We start from the raw sequence: 19549 nt of genomic DNA on the forward strand, positions 1-19549 counted from the left end.
TGAGGTGGGTGACACTTAGTTAGCTAAAGGACGAGTTCCTGACAGCACTCTCACAGGTCCGGAGATCATTCGGGAAACGACAGAGAAGATCGTTCAGATTCGTGAACGATTGAAAGCCTCTAGAGACCGACAGAAAAGCTACGCAGACAAACGGAGGAAACCTTTGGAATTCCAGGTGGGAGACCGAGTCCTTTTGAAAGTCTCACCCTGGAAAGGCTTGATACGCTTCGGAAAGCGTGGAAAGCTAAATCCAAGATACATAGGGCCTTTCGAGATTCTCGCTAGAATCAGCCCCGTAGCTTACAAACTCAACTTACCCCGCGAGCTTAGTAACATACATCCTAACTTCCACGTCTCGAACTTGAAAACGTGCCTATCTGACGAGACTCTTGTAATCCCACTCGACGGGATCGAGATCAACGAGAGCCTCAACTTCGTGGAAGAACCTGTAGAGGTCATGGACCAAGAGGTCAAACGAACGAAACAAAGCCGCATCCTAAATGTGAAGGTTCGCTGGAACGCCAAGCGAGAACCGGAGTTCACTTGGGAGCGCGAGGATCAAATGAAACTTAAATATCCTCATCTTTTTACTTAGTTACATTGTAATAACTTAGTTGCTTGAACTCTAATTTCGGGACGAAATTCCCTCTAACGGGGGGATGATGTGACAACCCGAAATTTTCATTTGTATAAACTCTACAGTCAAGCACTGCAAATATTAGTCAAATTCATTTCAGTACATTTTTGGCCGGCTTAAAGCCTGTTTGGGTGTTTTTATTTAAAATTCGTCAAACGGACAAATAAAAGGAAGTATCTTCTAGGAGGAATGTGTAGCAAATAAACACTTCAACACCATAACAAGGTGTTTACGGCCAAACTTGGGGAGTTTGGGCCGTAAACTCCTCTTGACCTTGAACTCATGCTTAAGGCATGAGCTTACTCCCCACTTCCTCACTTTACACTCCCAAGCTCAAGAACACCCAACTTTTCTCTCAAGTATCATAACACATTTCTTCCAATCTTCCAAAAATGTAAGTGTTTCTTCTCTTGTTTTGTTGTTATAACACTTCATCTAGTAGTTATACATGATTTCATCCATGAAATCTTGTCTTTTTCATAGATCTTCAAGTGTTCTTCAAAACACCAAGAACACACACTAGTGTTTTTGGGCCTTAAACACTCTTACAAGCTTCCTATAAGTAAGTACACTCCTCCTAACTAGTTACTTACTTAGAATACTTGTTAAACCATTGACAAACATCAAAAACCCCCAAGAACACATGGGTTTACGGTCAAGGAATCTCCTTGAACCGTAAACACCATCAAGTGGTGTATAAGTGCCACCAACACCTTCTAGGACTTGGACATTAGACTAGAACCTTGCATGCATGAGCTAAAGACCCCAAACCACAAAATGGTAGGAGTTACCATGAGTTTACGGCCGTAAACTCATGGGTTTACGACCGTAAACTCCAAGGGAGTGGTCCATGAACCGTAAACTCCAATGAAGGGCCATTTTGAGCCCTAGTCCCTTCCTAAGCCTTGGATACAAGCCTAGATCACTTCCTTGAGGGGTATAAGACCTTCAAACATACAGTGGTACAAATTACCATGAGTTTGCAGCCGTAAACTCATGGGGGAAATGACCAAAAACTGTAAACTCATGTATTGTTACTATAATAGGTATAGTTAAGGGATTACTACTCACTACTACTATTACAAAGTTACATACAAGAGTCAGTACATTTATGAGTCTCTACATAAGTACTACATTGAGAAACAATACATGCTATACACTATAAAGGAGAACATACTATACACTATACAAAGGAACATACTATATACTAGAAAGGAGAAAACATCACTACACTATAAATTACTACACAAACATTTGAATACTATAACAGAATGTGACATACTACTTCTCGATACGACACTTCATCGTGGTATCACTTTGTAACCAGAGTCTCCTGGAGGGAGAGCGGGCATTGTGTGTATAGATCTATACGGGACAAACACTCCCATATCCCGACTGCTAGCTACAGTCCTAGCCAAAAGGCCAAGGGATGACAGAATGTTACTTCACTACATATGACCTGGAGGGTCATCAGTTATTCAGCCGTCGATCAGCATGGTTACATACGAGTTCACATTCAAACCTTTAATTAACCAATTAAGAATTAAAGGCAAAAATAGACTTTTCGAGGCGTATTGTTCATTTAATACCACCTGGAGTCTACATGTTACTACTTTAGACTCCCCGAGATGTAATGTACATTTAGTACTACCTGGAGTCTGTATTTCATTACACTGTGATTTTGTCACATACACGTTTAAATAAACTATATTTTTTATAATGATAGTTTCACTGAGGGAAAACTCTTACACTACATAAGGAACAAATACACAAACAATCGGGTCTTGGTAGAAGACTACATTTTTACTGGAAAATATAGGATTTTCTAGGGAGTATACTATTTACAAAAAATTGAAATCAGTTACTACTTTATGTTGTTACAAACATTTTCATACAAGCGATGACACTAAATACTTATGAACTCACCAGCTTTATGCTGATAAACTCTTTCAAAATAACTTGTATTCTCAGGTCATCAGTAGGCAGGTACAGATGAAGCTTTTGAGAAGATGGAGCATATACAAGACTCATCTTTTATTTTGATCATACTTTTGGTGTCTTACAAACTATACAGAACACGCTTGTATTACAATTATTATATTAATGCAATGGATGTTGTTGCTTGTCTTTACTATTATGCATTGTTGTGATACTGTACATGACGTCCTCCACCCCAGAACGTTTCCGCCGTTCCGGTTTTAAGGTGTGACATTTTGCTGCTGGCTTCTCATCGACCGTGTATACTTCTGTCCTTCTACCCCGCCTGTCGTCCCTAGAGAAAGGTCGAAAACGGTTTGGCGGTCGCCTGTCTCGACTCATGAACCTGTTACCTCCCTGGGGGTCGATTGGGATTGTGGGATAGTGATTACGCCTACCAGCAGAGGTTGTCATGGCATTGAGGTATGTCTGCTTTGACGCTTCATCCTCCTCTTGGCGTAGGTAGCGCTCCACTCGTTCTTTTAGTTCGGCCCTTGTTTTGGGTTGTTTGCCCATAAGTTTCTGGGATAATGATCCCGGCAACAGTCCCCAGGTAAATGCGCATGCGATTAGCCCTTCGTCGTGACCTGGAACATCTAACGTAGCCTTGGTGAATCTGGTGAAGTAGTCCTTGACTGGCTCTCCTTCCCTTTGTTTGCACCCAATGATTGAGTGGCAATCACCTTTGTATTTCCGGAGTTGCATGAAGTTCGTTAGGAACAGGTATTTCAACTGGCTGAAGTTGTTAATGCTGCCCGGTCGTAGCGTTTTGAACCATGTTCCTGTGTTGCCATCCAACGTAGTGGGGAAGTACGTACACCAGAATCTCTCGTCCAACTTGAGAGACGTCATGGTTCACTCGTACGTGTCGATGTGGTTATCTGGGTCGGTAGTTTCGTCAAACGTCTTAAGGTGGGGTAGTTTAGCGGTGTTGGGGATTTCATACTCCAATATTTCTTTGACGAATGGCGACAGGACGCTTCGTGACGAGCAATCTTGGGTTGGGATTTGCTGGTTGGAATGGTATCCTGGTTGTTGCATTGCCAGGAAGGGCTGTACGAGCATGTTGTTGTATGCACTCAGATCTGGTATGGGTAAGCCATACTGGTTAAGTGGCTGATTCAGGGTTGGGGAATTGTATGTCAAAGGGATTTGTTGCTGGATTAAGGGCGTCTGTTGTTAGGCCATGGGTATTGGTTGTTGGACTATTTTCTGTTGGGCAATGGGTATTGGTTGTTGGGCCATCGACTATTGGGTTATAGGTGTTTGTTGGGTTTGATGCAGCGAACAAATGACCAAAGATCAAAACTATTGATTCTAGAAGAATACACAGGATAATCTTGCCCAAACCACGTTGATTCTATGAATACCGTGGGATTGGCTTCAAAATTCGGTAAACACACACGAACTTTTGAGAGAAAAATGAAAGTTCTTTAAACTGATCAATGACCATCCAGATTACATCAGAAAGACTTAAATAAGAAGCATAATTTTAAAAGAAACCCTAAAGAGACATAGGCCAAACACAAACCCAAAAACAAAGTCCAAAACTTATGAAAAAAACACAAAAATGTCCATAAGTCCAATTTAGAAAGCTATTTCTGGACTCAAAAATGGGTAAGTCCCCTTCGGGAACTTTTTTAGACATGCTCCTTGCTTCAAGCTTCGATTTGACTAGTCGTAGGCCCAAAACGGAGATCCATAGCCAAAGTTATGGCCGTTTCTGTGAAGCCCCTTTAGTCACACAATCGTGGGCCTCTAGGAACGCAAGTGCCCGATCCTCCACACTAGGGCCCGCATCAGGGTTACTGGTGGGGGGTGTGACGGGTGTTATTTGGGTGCCATGAGGGGTAACGGTGTTGAAGAATGGAAATGGCGTGGTGAATATTGGATGGTTCTGGGGTAAGGTGGCATGTGTGATGGTGGTGATAGGAGTTAAGGGTGGATCTCGTGGTGTAGCCGTTGCAATGTATGGCGGTGGGCCACCGAGAGTTGGTATGGCTTCAAGGTTTGGCGACGGGTCCCCTGATGATGATGGTGCACCGGGGAATGGCGGTTGTTCACCGGGGAGTGAGACGACCGGGGTGTCAACTGCCTCCAACGGTCCCATTGGATGTATCGGACTGTGTGGCGGTTTCGATGGTTCTCCGGTTGCTTTTTCCGCCATGGTTGGTTGCACGAGGGGACAAGGAGTAAAGGGTTTGCGTATATGTTGTCACACAAACGGATGACGCCAAATGATACGACATGGCTCCGAACCACTAGCCGTGAGAGAGATTTGTCGCTCTTAATGCCTGAGAGGTCACACAAGAAAGAAACCCGTCAACCGTTTTCCGGGAGGAGGTCCCGGAAAGACGCTCCGACGGTCAAGTTAGTATGCTGAAAGTTGTAGTGAGAGTGAGAGGTTGAGGATAGGGTTTTCTTGCCTTACCGGGACCAAGGTGAGGTCCTTTTATAGTGGAGATCTTCCTCGGTCCGTACTAGGGACCGATACTGCAGTCCCGATAGGATCCGTCGCTCTTATTAGAGATCCCTGCTCCACATTCGTGTTCAACCTAGTGATTGGTCCAGGCGATTGTGCTCTGTTTGGACGCTTTGTCGCCTGGAGCCGTTGTCTCCAGGCTGTAGCTAAAAGACAATATTATGGCGAGGGCGAGCCTTCTGTGCGGCCGCCTCGCGGGGGTCCGGGGTCGCTGAGTCGGCTCCCCGTCGGAGGCGCTTTGCCGAGGCTCGCCTGTTCCGGGCCTGCTCTAAGGGGCGTGTCATCAATTAGGATTTGACACATCTTAGTTATCATCGTACAATGAATGAGAAGGAAACGGGCAACAAGTTACGCCGCTAAGCCTTTTTGTATGGTAAAGTCAATTTGTATGAAGACTACATCTATTGATCTAGGGGATATAACATTGTTATGCATGATCCGTTGTAATCTATTAAGAAGATGCACCACATACGGCGCAAGGAAACCAAACGTATCAAATCCAAATGGTATGAACATGTGTTGATTTTCCATGCACGATTTCTCATGTTTGGTGATCTTGCATGTAGAAGAAAATCTTGAGCATGTGGTGCACGTAAACACTAGAAAACAGCTTTCTGCTGAGCCGTCATGTTGAAATGCACTTCTAAATCATGGACAATTTTACTAAAAAGAGTACTCGCCAGTCTATTCTTGGATTTAGGGGGCGGTGTCCTTAGTAATAAAACTGCTAAGGTCAATGTCCGGAAGCTTGTTACGAAGAGAAGCTAAGGCACAAGCATAATCAGAATCCATACCATATATGCCACTATCCCGTAAGATATGATCATGCAATATCCAAGATTGGGCCCTTGAGGCAACAAAAGCATATGAAGTAGCCTCTACTGCTGAGTATAAACCCAAGCCACCAAATCTAATAGGTAGCGAAGCAATTCGCCACTGTATGTTGCCAAAGAAAGGGCCACCACAAACCACAATGTCTTCAATCTCCCCGCGCAACCCTTTGTCAAAGAACAACGCCGCCTCCTCCATGTGAACGAGTTGACATGTCCTCAACCTAACGAAAAGTTTAGCAATACCCATAGAAGACCGAAGTAGAAGGAGCTTACTCTACGGGTCATACAATTGTGGGAAAAGGCGCATCAAATTCACAGCGCTTTCAGCTCTCTTTATGGCTAAGTTGCTAATGAAACTAGCATCTCTACTAACAGCTCCCCCGCGAAGTTTCACCCCTAATGGCGACCTCCCAATGCCAACCGGGAATAGCCCCTCACGCAGCTTCCTACCATCACATGAGGGCCAAAAGAGCTCGGTTTTCTTGTTATTCATCTGAAGGCCCAATTTTGCGCCATTAACCTTAATGATGTCTAACGCTTTGGCCACCTCCTCCGAATCTCCAATAAGTGTGCCATCATCAAGGTACCATGCATGGAGAATAAGATTGCAATTGTCTCTAATATTATGCAAGAGCGGGTGCAACACTAGGGCAAAGAGAAGTGGTCCCAATGGGTCTCCTTGCTAAACTCCGGTAGTTGACCAAATATATGTATCTCCTAGATTCAACCTTGTTGCTTGACCATATAGGATTTCTACCCACCAGGATATAGAAGGGAACCTCAACCTGACCTCATGAATTAATGTGGATCTATCAACAAGGTTAAAGGCATTGGAGAAGTCCACGGTAAGCATGGAAAGAGACCCTTCATTATGGCGCTCACTCAACACCCTGTTAGCGTTATGTAATACGGCTTCAGCGCCACCCGACACCCCAACCCCGAACTTAAAATCATTGGGATACTTGGTCATTTCATTACCAACACCTTTCATAGCAATCTTGGAAACCAAACGTCTCCATATAGTGCCTACTACAATAGGTCGTATTCCCTTGTCATGTTTTAAGAGAGGTGTAAGAGAGCAGAGGCAACAAATTCCGCCATACTCGAAGAGCATCTTCCCCCTAGCCATAAAGTAATTACACATGTAATAGCACGTAGGAGGTCATTGGCCATAGCTGAACCTTCTCCACAAAGAGCATCTAAAATGTGTTGAGCTCTCAACCCATCTCTCCTACACGAGGTTCCTTTAGGGAATGATTTAATACCCCCAAGGACATTGTCAATATCCACGACAAGGGAAGGTACTGAAAAATATTCCAATTAAACTACTTTATTAAGGATTTGTAATAAATAAATACCTGTTGGAAATATGGTTATGCCTCTGCTATCAACATCAAAGAAAAAAAGTAAACCACCTTCCAAACTATAAATAAGAACACGGTTTGGGTGCTTTGAGACTGTCACCTCTACCTGCAATAAAACGTAAAGTCATACATAATTATATAGAACTTGTGTATCCATATAGAACTTGGTGATCTGTTTAAATGTGCATCCAAACCTCCCATATATAATTAGGGCAACTAGCTACTCACTGTGAGTTATAAGAGGAATTGAACTGTTATACACATTAGAAGCGACGATATATATGTCTAAGTAACTAAATCCATAAAATATATCAGACCTACACCATCGACATTTACCAAAATTCCATGTTGCAAACAACAACTTACAATCAACCAAAACAATAAGCTAAAAAGGAGCCCCGTTGATTACTGAATCATACGAATCGAATCCATAAAAAAATATATGAAACAAACCTTATGGGGGTTAAAGTGTCAAGGTCGGTATCGGAGGAATTTGGGAAGCGTTCTTTGATGATTCACTTCAACTTCTTACGGTCAACACCCGATAATCGATGTTGCGCTTCTGCTTCGACGGTTTTCTGCAAAATTTCTTGATTTCAAACCACTCTTGATTATCGTATCTTTCGCTCACTGCGAGTGTGCCAACTATACCAAGGAAGAATGAAGGGCATGAAAAAGGCGAATCTTGTAGAATCGTTCTGTGTGTCTCTTAGTTTCCCCAGGTTATCTATCAGTTGTCATTATAAGTCCGTAAGTTCTCTTTTTTTTTTTTTGCAAATTGATACCCAATTAGATTAGAAGCTTTTGGATGTATAGTAGCCAAAAAGTATTGATTATGGAATTCAGGGTCATAAATCATATAGTAATCAAATTTATGGTGTTTGATAAAATTGATAGTAATGAAGTCGACTATGAAAGGTGCCCAAAAAAACGGCTCCATGTGGATTATCTCAAAGCACAATGCTCACATAAGAAAAAAAATGAAAGAAAATAGAGTGTCATAATTTATATATATCAAGAACCATATTTTCCTTGGTATCCTCCTCAAGCAATGGTATATATTACAAAGGGCTCCATTTGCTTAAATATAGTGTAGAAATTGATAAACAAACTGTGGAATTAATTATTTTCTCTAACTTAGTTCTCTTTCTTCTACAATTCCTTTTGTGACTCGATTCCTTTCCTCCATAACATACATGCCCTTAAAATGCAATTATGAGAAAGATGACACGGGGATGGTTGATAAGGGTGATACTATGTGATCGCGATAGGGTACATCAATTGTTCATTGAAACATTGAACTTCAAGAATATTGTATGATAAGAATAACTATATAATTCAAAACTTGATAAGTAACAAATTTTGCTTTTGATGTCGATCAAAAACATAATAAATCGATAAGGCAAATCGATAGCAGACACTTTTGCGAATCAAGTCTATTTTAGACTTTTGCTAGAAAAGGTGCACACATTTTTTATCATTTTTGCATTTTTGTCCGGTTAAGTTATAAGATTTGTGTAGGAGCATGAACTAAAAGCTTTTATTGTAAATAAAAAGTTTTGAATCCAAAAGTTGTTTCGAGTGGTTTTTGGAACATCTTAATTTTTATAAGATCTTAGTGATATTATTTTATGAAATTTTACAAATTTCGAAAGTTTACAATTATTTTTTCAAAGACAACTACATAGACAAAGTATACATCTTTCACATCTCGGCTTCAACTTTCAAGTTCGAACTACCAATTACCAATTACCAATTACCACAGATAGTTTTGCTAAACATATCATTAGAGTTATACTTCGGTCGGAGGTTATCAATAAAAACTGATTTATTATAAATAAATTTTGACTCGTTAAAGCATTGAACCTTGATCTTCATGTCAAGTGAATGGCCAATGATCCCCGATAATATATAGGGTGCCTGTGAAGAAAATAATGCAAATATACGAGACTTATGATTGAACGAGTAATAGAGAAAACACCTCTGCGGATCAACATCTTCTTAAATTCAATTCCAAGGATATGACAATTGTTGAAAACTTGTGTGTCGTAATCATTCCTATAGTAGCAAAACTAATATAAACATTCGATACCTAGGTATATGCGAGTTCCACAAAAGATACATACATAAGTTATAGACATGGTAGAAAAATAAACTTATATACAAACACTACATTTCTAAATCATATGAATCTTACTAGAAAAACCAGATGTCACAAGTTACAAGTACCGGAGTTGATTTCCTTTTTAAGGTTTGATAAACAAGACAGACTATATGACCATGTAACAAGAGCTTCTATACAAATAATCCCATCAAAAAACAAATAATTATGATTTGATAGGCTAATGGATATCCCTCAAACGTCAGTCATTCACAACAATACATCACGCAAATGTGCAACAAATAATGCATTAGGCATAAATGGAGATATAATTAACACTTGCATCCACGGGATGAGCGACATAAATAAATAGAAAAAATTCCAAGATGTTGGTTCTCAAAAGCCTTGACAAACAAGTCCTAAGATATGTGTCTATTATGTGTTAAAAGATAAACGTTGTAACAAATAAATCACTCATGTATGCAATCAACATTCAAACAATCAAAGAAGAAATACCACACGCTTGTTGCTTTAGCCGACACACCCTTTCCATTCTCACCATTAAAAACATATCGCCCATACTGTAAGCGGTCATCACATAACTTAAAATCGTAAAGAAAGAAGGAATATTTTTTTCCTTTATTTTCACGTGACACCCATTTCATTTTGTCAAGATCTATTTCATGAATCTTTTACAGATATTCTGAAACTGTAATATCTATCAAATAAAGATGTTCACTAGAAGTCACAAATCTAGGACGTCTGAAATTCAGTTCTGAAAAACTTTGGGTCTCGAGTAACACCAATTTTGGGTTTGGATAAAGTTTCATTTCACATAGCCTAACTTTATCTGATCCATGAATAGAGTGTCCAGTAAATATCTTCCTCTTGAAAGCAATTAAATCATGAGTGGGGTAAAGGTCGGTATAGACAAAAGTCCATTCTCGTGTACCCGCTATACAAAACCATATTTTATGATTATAGCATCGATTAAACAGAACAAACACGTATCCAGATATTGAATGCGAATAGACTAGGATAGCCATGTGATTTCCAGGAGAATGAAGTAAATCATAGGGGATATCAGGGAAATGAAGGTCATGGCTTGTGATAGGATTCAGAAGCCAAAATTCGGAGGTTTTCTCTCCAAATAATATTAAGTAACCATACGTTACTCCAACACATGTCCTGCCAACAAGATTGTAATCCTTATCATTAGGATCATTAATAGCGGAATGTGGTTATGTGTATCGTTTGTCACACAAACGGACGACACCAAATGATGTGACCTTGGCTCTGACCACCAGCTCTCAGATTGCTTGCTGTCGTCGGAAGTCTCTACAAAGTCACAACAAGGAAAGTCGTCAACCGTTTCCCTGGAGGAGGTCCTGGGAAGACGCTCTGATGGTCAAGTCAGTGGGAGATATCTGGCTGAGAGTGATGAGTATTAAGAGAGATCACTTACTTCTCAAGTAGGGCGGATGTCGTTTTATACTAGGGATCCCTGTTGTTCCGTACGGGGAATAGAGACTACAGTTCCGACAGGATCCGCTCCTCTAATTGGCTAATCGTGGCCCTTTCTGTTTCAGGACCAACGATTGGCTCAGGCGTTAGTGCTTTGGCCATACTCTTTGTCTCCTAGAGCCGTTGCATTTCTCATGTAGCAGGGATGCTCTTGGCGAGGCTAGACTTCTCGCACGGGCGTTCCGCCATCAGGGAATACCCAGACGCTAGAGTCCTTGCTGAGACATCCAGGTCGGGGCTGGCTGGGCTAACTAGAGGATCCTTCGACCTGGAGATCCCGATCCTGGCCTGCGCTAGGAGGCATTTCATCAATCGACATTTACCAAAATTCCATGTTGCAAACATGAACTTACAATCAACCAAAACAATCAGCTAAAAAGGACCCCCGTTGATTACTGAATCATACGAATCGATTCCAGAAGAAGATATATGAAACAAAAATTAGGGGGGATTAAAGTGTCTACGTCGGTATCATAGGCATTTGGGAGCCTTCTTTGATTGTTTGCTTCGACTTCTTACGGCCAGCACACGATAATCACTGATACACTTTTGCTTCGGCTGATTTCTTGAACATTTCTTCATTTCAAACCACTCTCGGTTATCATATCGTTCGCTTACTACGAGTGTGCCAGCTTTACCAAGGAAGAATGCAGGGCATGAAAAAGGCGAATCTTGTAGAATCGCTCTGCCATTTGGAGGCGCATCTCTTACGCCTAGTTCCCAAGTTTAAAAAAAAAGAAAAAAAGAGAAAAGAAAGCCACAAGAGAAAATAGGAAAAAGGAAAGGAAAACAAAATTTTATTTTGTGTTTCCGACTTGGAGAGAAGTGGAAGAAAAATTAATCATTTTGTTATTTCTTTCCAAATCCTCCTAAATCGGAAGGGAGGTTAGGAGAGAAAATTAATCCACTTCCTTCCTTTAATAAAAATCAGGAACACCAATTTCGTTTATTTTTCTTTTCATTTGCACCCATTTCCTTTCTTTTTTTTCGTTAAGTTGAACTCGCGAACAAGGTGTTAGTTTCCCGAAGTTATCTATCAGTTGTCATTATAAGTCTGTAAGTTCTCTTTTTTTTCCAAATTGATACCCAATTATATTAGAAGCTTTTGGATGTATGGTAGCCTAAAAGTATCGATTATGGAATTTAGAGTCATAAATCATATAATAATCAGGTTTATGGTGTTTGATAAAATTGATAGTAATAAAGCTGACTATCAAAGCTGTCCAAAACAACGGCTCCATGTGGATTATCTCAAAGCACAATGCTCACATAAGAAAAAAAACGAAAGAAAATACAGTGTCATAATTTATATATATCAAGAACCATATTTTCCTTGGTATCCTCCTCAAGCAATGGTATACATTACAAAGGCCTCTCTTGACTTAAATCGAGTGTAGAAATTGATAAAAAACAGTGGAATTAATTATTTTCTCTAACTTAGTTCTCTTTCTTCTACAATTCCTTTTCTGGCTCAATTCCTTTTCTCCATAACAAACATGGCCATAAAATGCAATTATGAGAGAGATGACACCAGGATGGTTGATAAGGGTGATACTATGTGATGGGATAGGGTACATCAATTGTTTATTGAAACATTGAACTTCAAAAATATTGTATGATAAGAATAACTATATAATTCAAAACTTGATAAATAACAAAGTTTCCTTTTGATGTCGATCAAAAACATAATAAATCGATAAGGCAAATCGACAGCGGACAATTTTGCAAATCGAGTCGATTTTAGACTTTTGCTAGAAAAGGTGCTAACATTTTTGATCATTTTTGCAGTTTTGTCCGATTAAGTTATAAGATTTGTTTGGGAGCATGAACTAAAAGCTTTTATTGTAAATAAAAGTTTTGAATCCAAAAGTTGTTTCTAGTGGTTTTTGGAACATCTTAATTTTTATGAGATCTTAGTGATATTATTTTACAAAATTTTACAAATTTCGAAAGTTTACAATTATTTTTTCAAAGACAACTACATGGACAAATTCTATAGCTTTCACGTCTTGGCTTCAACTTTCAAGTTCGAACTACCAAATACCAAATACCAACTACCAACTACCAACTACCAATTACCAATTACTAATTACCAATTACCAGGTAGTTTTGCTAAACATATCATTAGAGTTATACTTTGGTCGGAGGTTATCAATAAAAACCGATTTATTATAAATAAATTTAATTTTTGACTCGTTAAAGCATTGAACCTTGATCTTCATGTCAAGTGAATGGCCAATGATCCTCGATAATATATAGGGTGCCTGTGAAGAAAATAATGCATAGATACGAGACTTGTGATTGAAAGAGTAATAAAGAAAACGCATATGCGGATCAACATCTTCTTAAATTCAATTCCAAGGATATGACAATTGTTGAAAACTTGTGTGTCGTAATCATTCTTGTAGTAGCAAAACAAATATAAACATTCGATACCTAGGTATATGCAAGTTCCACAAAGCATACATACCTAAGTTATAGACATGGTAGAAAAATAAACTTATATACAGACACTACATTTCTAAATCATATGAATCTAACTAGAAAAACAAGATGTCACAAGTTACAAGTACCAGAGCAGATTTCCTTTTTAAGGTTTGATAAACAAGACAGACTATATGACCATGTAACAAGAGCTGCTATATAAATAATTCCATCGAAAAACTAATAATTATGATTTGATTACTGATAATGCACTTCTAAATCAAGGACAATTTTACTAAAAAGAGCACTCGCCAGTGTATTCTCGGATTTAGTAATAAATTTGGGCCCTTGGGGCGGTGTCCTTAGTAATAAAATTGCTAAGGTCACTGTCCGGAAGCTTGTTACGAAGAGAAGCTAAGGCACAAGCATAATCAGAATCCATACCATATATGCCACTATCTCGTAAGATATGATCATGCAATACCCAAGATTGGGCCCTTGAGGCAACAAACGCATATGAAGTAGCCTCTACTGCTGAGTATAAACCCAAACCACCAAACCTAATAGGTAACGAAGCAATTCGCCACTGTATGTTGCCAAAGAAAGGGCCAGCACAAACCACAATGTCTTCAATCTCCCCGCGCAACCCTTTGTCAAAGAACAACGCCGCCTCCTCCATGTGAATGGGTTGACATGTCCTCAACCTAAAGAAAAGTTTAGCAATACCCATAGAAGACCGAAGTAGAAGGAGCTTACTCTGCGGGTCAGACAATTGTGGGAAAAGGCGCATCAAATTCACAGTGTTTTCAGCTCTCTTTATGGCTAAGTTGCTAATGAAACTAGCATCTCTACTAACAGATCCCCCGCGAAGTTTCACCCCTAATGGCGGCCTCCCAATGCCAACCGGGAATAGCCCCTCATGCAGCTTCCTACCATCACATGAGGGCCAAAAGTGCTCGGTTTTCTTGTTATTCAACTGAAGGCCCAATTTTGGGCCAATAACCTTAATGATGTCTAACGCTTTGGCCACCTCCTCTGAATCTCCAATAAGTATGCCATCATCAAGGTACCATGCATGGAGAATAAGATTGCAATTGTCTCTAATATTATGCAAGAGCGGCTACAACACTAAGGCAAAGAGAAGTGGTCCCAAGAGGTCTCCTTGCTAAACTCCGGTAGTTGACCAAATATATGTATCTCCTAGATTCAACCTTGTTGCTTGACCCTATAGGAATTCTACCCATCAGGATATAGAAGGGAACCTCAACCTGACCTCATGAAGTAATGCGGATCTATCAACAAAGTTAAAGGCATTGGAGAAGTCCACGGTAAGCATGGAAAGAGACCCGTCATTATGGCGCTCACTCAACACCCTGTTAGCGCTATGTAATACGGCTTCAGCGCCACCCGACACCCTAACTCCGAACTGAAAATCATTGAGATACTTGGTCATTTCATTACCAACACCTTTCATAGCAATCTTGGAAACCAAACGTCTCCATAGTGTGCCTACTACAATAGGTCGGATTCCCTTGTCATGTTTTAAGAGAGGTGTAAGAGAGCAGAGGCAACAAATTCCGCCATACTCGAAGGGCATCTTCCCCTTAGCCATAAAGTAATTACACGTGTAATAGCACGTAGGAGGTCATTGGCAATAGCTGAACCTTCTCCACAAAGAGCATCTAAAATGTGTTGAGCTCTCAACCCATCTCTCCTACACGAGGTTCCTTTAGGGAATGATTTAATACCCCCAAGGACATTGTCAATCTCCACGACAAGGGAAGGTACTGAAAAATATTCCAATTAAACTACTTTATTAAGGATTTGTAATAAATGAATACCGGTTGGAAATATGGTTGTGCCTCTGCTATCAACATCAAAGAAAAAAAGTAAACCACCTTCCAAACTGTAAATAAGAACACGGTTTGGGTGCTTTGAGACTGTCACCTCTACCTGCAATAAAAGGTAAAGCCATACATAATTATATAGAACTTGTGTATCCATATAGAACTCGGTAATCTGTTTAAATGTGCATCCAAACCTCGCATATATAATTAGGGCAAATGGCTACTCATTGTGAGTTATAAGAGGAATTGAACTGTTATATACATTAGAAGCGACGATATATATGTCTAAGTAACTAAATCCATAAAATATATCAGACCTACACCATCGACATTTACCAAAATTCCATGTTGCAAACACCAACTTACAATCAACCAAAACAATAAGCTAAAAAGGAGCCCCGTTGATTACTGAATCACACGAATCGAATCCATAAGAAAATATATGAAACAAACCTTATGGGGGTTAAAGTGTCAAGGTCGGTATCGGAGGCATTTTGGAAGCGTTCTTTGATGATTCACTTCAACTTCTTACGGTCAACACCCGATAATCGATGTTGCGCTTCTGCTTCGACGGATTTCTACAACATTTCTTGATTTCAAACCACACTTGATTATCGTATCGTTCGCTCATTGCGAGTGTGCCAACTTTACCAAGGAAGAATGAAGGGCATGAAAAAGGTGAATCTTGTAGAATCGCTCTGTGTGTCTCTTAGTTTCCCCAGGTTATCTATCAGTTGTCATTATAAGTCCATAAGTTCTCTTTTTTTTGGAAATAGATACCCAATTAGATTAGAAGCTTTTTGATGTATAGTAGCCAAAAAGTATCGATTATGGAATTCAGGGTCATAAATCATATAGTAATCAGATTTATGGTGTTTGATAAAATTGATAGTAATGAAGCCGGCTATGAAATGTGCCCAAAAAAACGCCTCCATGTGGATTATCTCAAAGCACAATACTCACATAAGAAAAAAATGAAAGAAAATATTGTGTCATAATTTATATATATCAAGAACCATATTTTCCTTGGTATCCTCCTCAAGCAATGGTATATATTACAAAGGGCTCTATTGGCTTAAATCGAGTGTAGAAATTGATAAACAAACAGTGGAATTAATTATTTTCTCTAACTTAGTTCTCTTTCTTCTACAATTCCTTTTGTGACTCGATTCCTTTCCTCCATAACATACATGGCCTTAAAATGCAATTATGAGAAAGATGACACGAGGATGGTTGATAAGGGTGATACTATGTGATCGCGATAGGGTACATCAATTGTTTATTAAAACATTGAACTTCAAGAATATTGTATGATAAGAATAACTATATAATTCAAAACTTGATAAGTAACAAATTTTGCTTTTGATGTCGATCAAAAACATAATAAATCGATAAGGCAAATCGATAGCAGACACTTTTGCGAATCAAGTCTAGTTTAGACTTTTGCTAGAAAAGGTGCACACATTTTTGATCATTTTTGCATTTTTGTCCGGTTAAGTTATAAGATTTGTTTAGGAGCAATAACTAAAAGCTTTTATTGTAAATAAAATGTTTTGAATCCAAAGCTTTTATTGTACATAGACAAAGTCTACATCTTTCACATCTCGGCTTCAACTATCAAGTTCAAACTACCAATTACCAATTACCAATTAGCACCAATAGTTTTGCTAAACATACCATTAGAGTTATGCTTTGGTCGGAGGTTATCAATAAAAACTGATTTATTATAAATAAATTTTGACTCGATAAAGCATTGAACCTTGATCTTCATGTCAAGTGAATGGCCAATGATCCCCGATAATATATAGGGTGCCTGTGAAGAAAATAATGCAAATATACGAGACTTGTGATTGAACGTGTAATAGAGAAAACACATCTGCGAATCAACATCTTCTTAAATTCAATTCCAAGGATATGACAATTGTTGAAAACTTGTGTGTCGTAATCATTCCTATAGTAGCAAAACTAATATAAACATTCGAGACCTAGGTATATGCGAGTTCCACAAAAGATACATACATAAGTTATAGACATGGTAGAAAAATAAACTTATATACAAACACTACATTTCTAAATCATATGAATCTTACTAGAAAAACCAGATGTCACAAGTTACAAGTACCGGAGCTGATTTCCTTTTTAAGGTTTGATAAACAAGACAGACTATATGACCATGTAATAAGAGCTTCTATACAAATAATCCCATCAAAAAACAAATAATTATGATATGATTATTGATAGGCTAATGGATATCCTTCAAACGTCAGTCATTCACAACAATACATCACGCAAATGTGCAACAAATAATGCATTAGGCATAAATGGAGATATAATTAACACTTGCATCCACGGGATGACTGACATAAATAAATAGAAAAAATTCCAAGATGTTGGTTCTCAAAAGCCTTGACAAACAAGTCCTAAGATATGTGTCTTTTATGTGTTAAAAGATAAACGTTGTAACAAATAAATCACTCATGTATGCAATCAACACTCAAACAATCAAAAAAGAAATACCACATGCTTGTTGGTTTAGCCGGCACACCCTTTCCATTCTCACCATTAAAAACATATCGCCCATACTGTAAGCGGTCATCACATGACTTAAAATCGTAAAGAAAGAAGGAATATTTTTTTCCTTTATTTTCACGTGACACCCATTTCATTTTGTCAAGATCTATTTCATGAATCTTTTACAGATGTTCTGAAACTGTAATATCTATCAAATAAAGATGTTCACTAGAAGTCACAAATCTAGGACGTCTGAATGAACTTTATCTGATCCATGAACAGAGTGTCCAGTAAATATCTTCCTCTTGAAAACAATTAAATCATGATTGGGGTAAAGGTCGGTATAGACAAAAGTCCATTCTCGTGTACCCGCTATACAAAACCATATTTTATGATTATAACATCGATTACACAGAACAAACACGTATCCAGATATTGAATGCAAATAGACTGGGATAGCCATGTGATTTCCAGGACAATGAAGTAAATCATAGGGGATATCAGGGAAATGAAGGTCATGGCTTGTGATAGGATTCAGAAGCCAAAATTCGGAGGTTTTCTCTCCAAATAATATTAAGTAACCATGCGTTACTCCAACACATGTCCTGCCAACAAGATTGTAATCGTTATCGTTAGGATCATTAATAGCGGAATGTGGTTTTGTGTATCCTTTGTCACACAAACGGACGACACCGAATGATGCGACCTTGGCTCTGACCACCAGCTCTCAGATTGCTTGTTGTCGTCGGAAGTCTCTGCAAAGTCACAACAAGGAAAGTCGTCAACCGTTTCCCAGGAGGAGGTCCTGGGAAGACGCTCCGATGGTCAAGTCAGGGGAGATATCTGGCTGAGAGTGATGAGTATTGAGAGAGATCACTTACTTCTCAATATAGGGCGGATAACATTTTATACTAGGGATCCCTGCTGTTCCGTACGGGGAATAGAGACTACAGTTCCGACAGGATCCGCTCCTCTGATTGGCTAATCGTGTCCCTTTCTAATTCAGGACCAAAGATTGGCTCAGGCGTTAGTGCTCTGGCCATTCTGTTTGTCGCCCAGAGCTGTTGCATTTCTCATGTAGCAGGGATGCTCTTGGCGAGGCCAGACTTCTCGCACGGGCGTTCTGCCATGAGGGAATACCCGGACGCTAGAGTCCTGGCTGAGAAATCCAGGCAGGGCCTGGCTGGGTTAACTAAAGGATCCTTCGACCTGGAGATCCCGCTCCTGGCCCGCGCTACGAGGCGTTTCATCAATCGACATTTACCAAAATTCCATGTTGAAAACATGAACTTACAATCAACCAAAACAATCAGCTAATAAGGACCCCCGTTGATTACCGAATCATACGAATCTATTCCAGAAGAAGATATATGAAACAAACATTAGGGGGATTAAAGTGTCGACGTCGGTATCAGAGGCATTTGGGAAGCGTTCTTTTATTATTTGCTTCGACTTCTTACGGCCAGCACCCGATAATCACTGTTGCGCTTTTGCTTCGGCTGATTTCTTGAACATTTCTTCATTTCAAACCACTCTCAGTTATCGAATCGTTCGCTTACTACGAGTGTGCCAACTTTACCAAGGAAGAATGCAGGGCATGAAAAAGGCGAATCTTGTAGAATCGCTCTGTCGTTTGGAGGCGCATCTCTTACGCCTAGTTCCAGAGTGTAAAAAAAGAAAAGAAGAGAAAAGAAAGCCACAAGAGAAAATAGGAGAAAGGAAAGGAAAACAAAATTTTATTTTGTGTTTCCGACTTGGAGAGAAGTGGAAGAAAAATTTAATCATTTTGTTATTTCTTTCCAAATCCTCCTAAATCGGAAGGGAAGTTAGGAGGGAAAATTAATCCACT

The 19549-nt window shown here is 39.4% G+C and overlaps 1 pseudogene; it reads right to left on the bottom strand.

Moving 5' to 3' along the window:
* LOC145106042 (uncharacterized) overlaps positions 1-19215 on the bottom strand; it is a 56379-nt pseudogene extending 37164 nt beyond the window's left edge.
* Positions 19216-19549: the final 334 nt, after the last annotated feature.

This window comes from Lactuca virosa, chromosome 4 (genome assembly GCF_052849685.1).
Source record: "Lactuca virosa cultivar CGN04683 chromosome 4, Lactuca_virosa_CGN04683_v6, whole genome shotgun sequence".
NCBI lineage: Eukaryota > Viridiplantae > Streptophyta > Magnoliopsida > Asterales > Asteraceae > Lactuca > Lactuca virosa.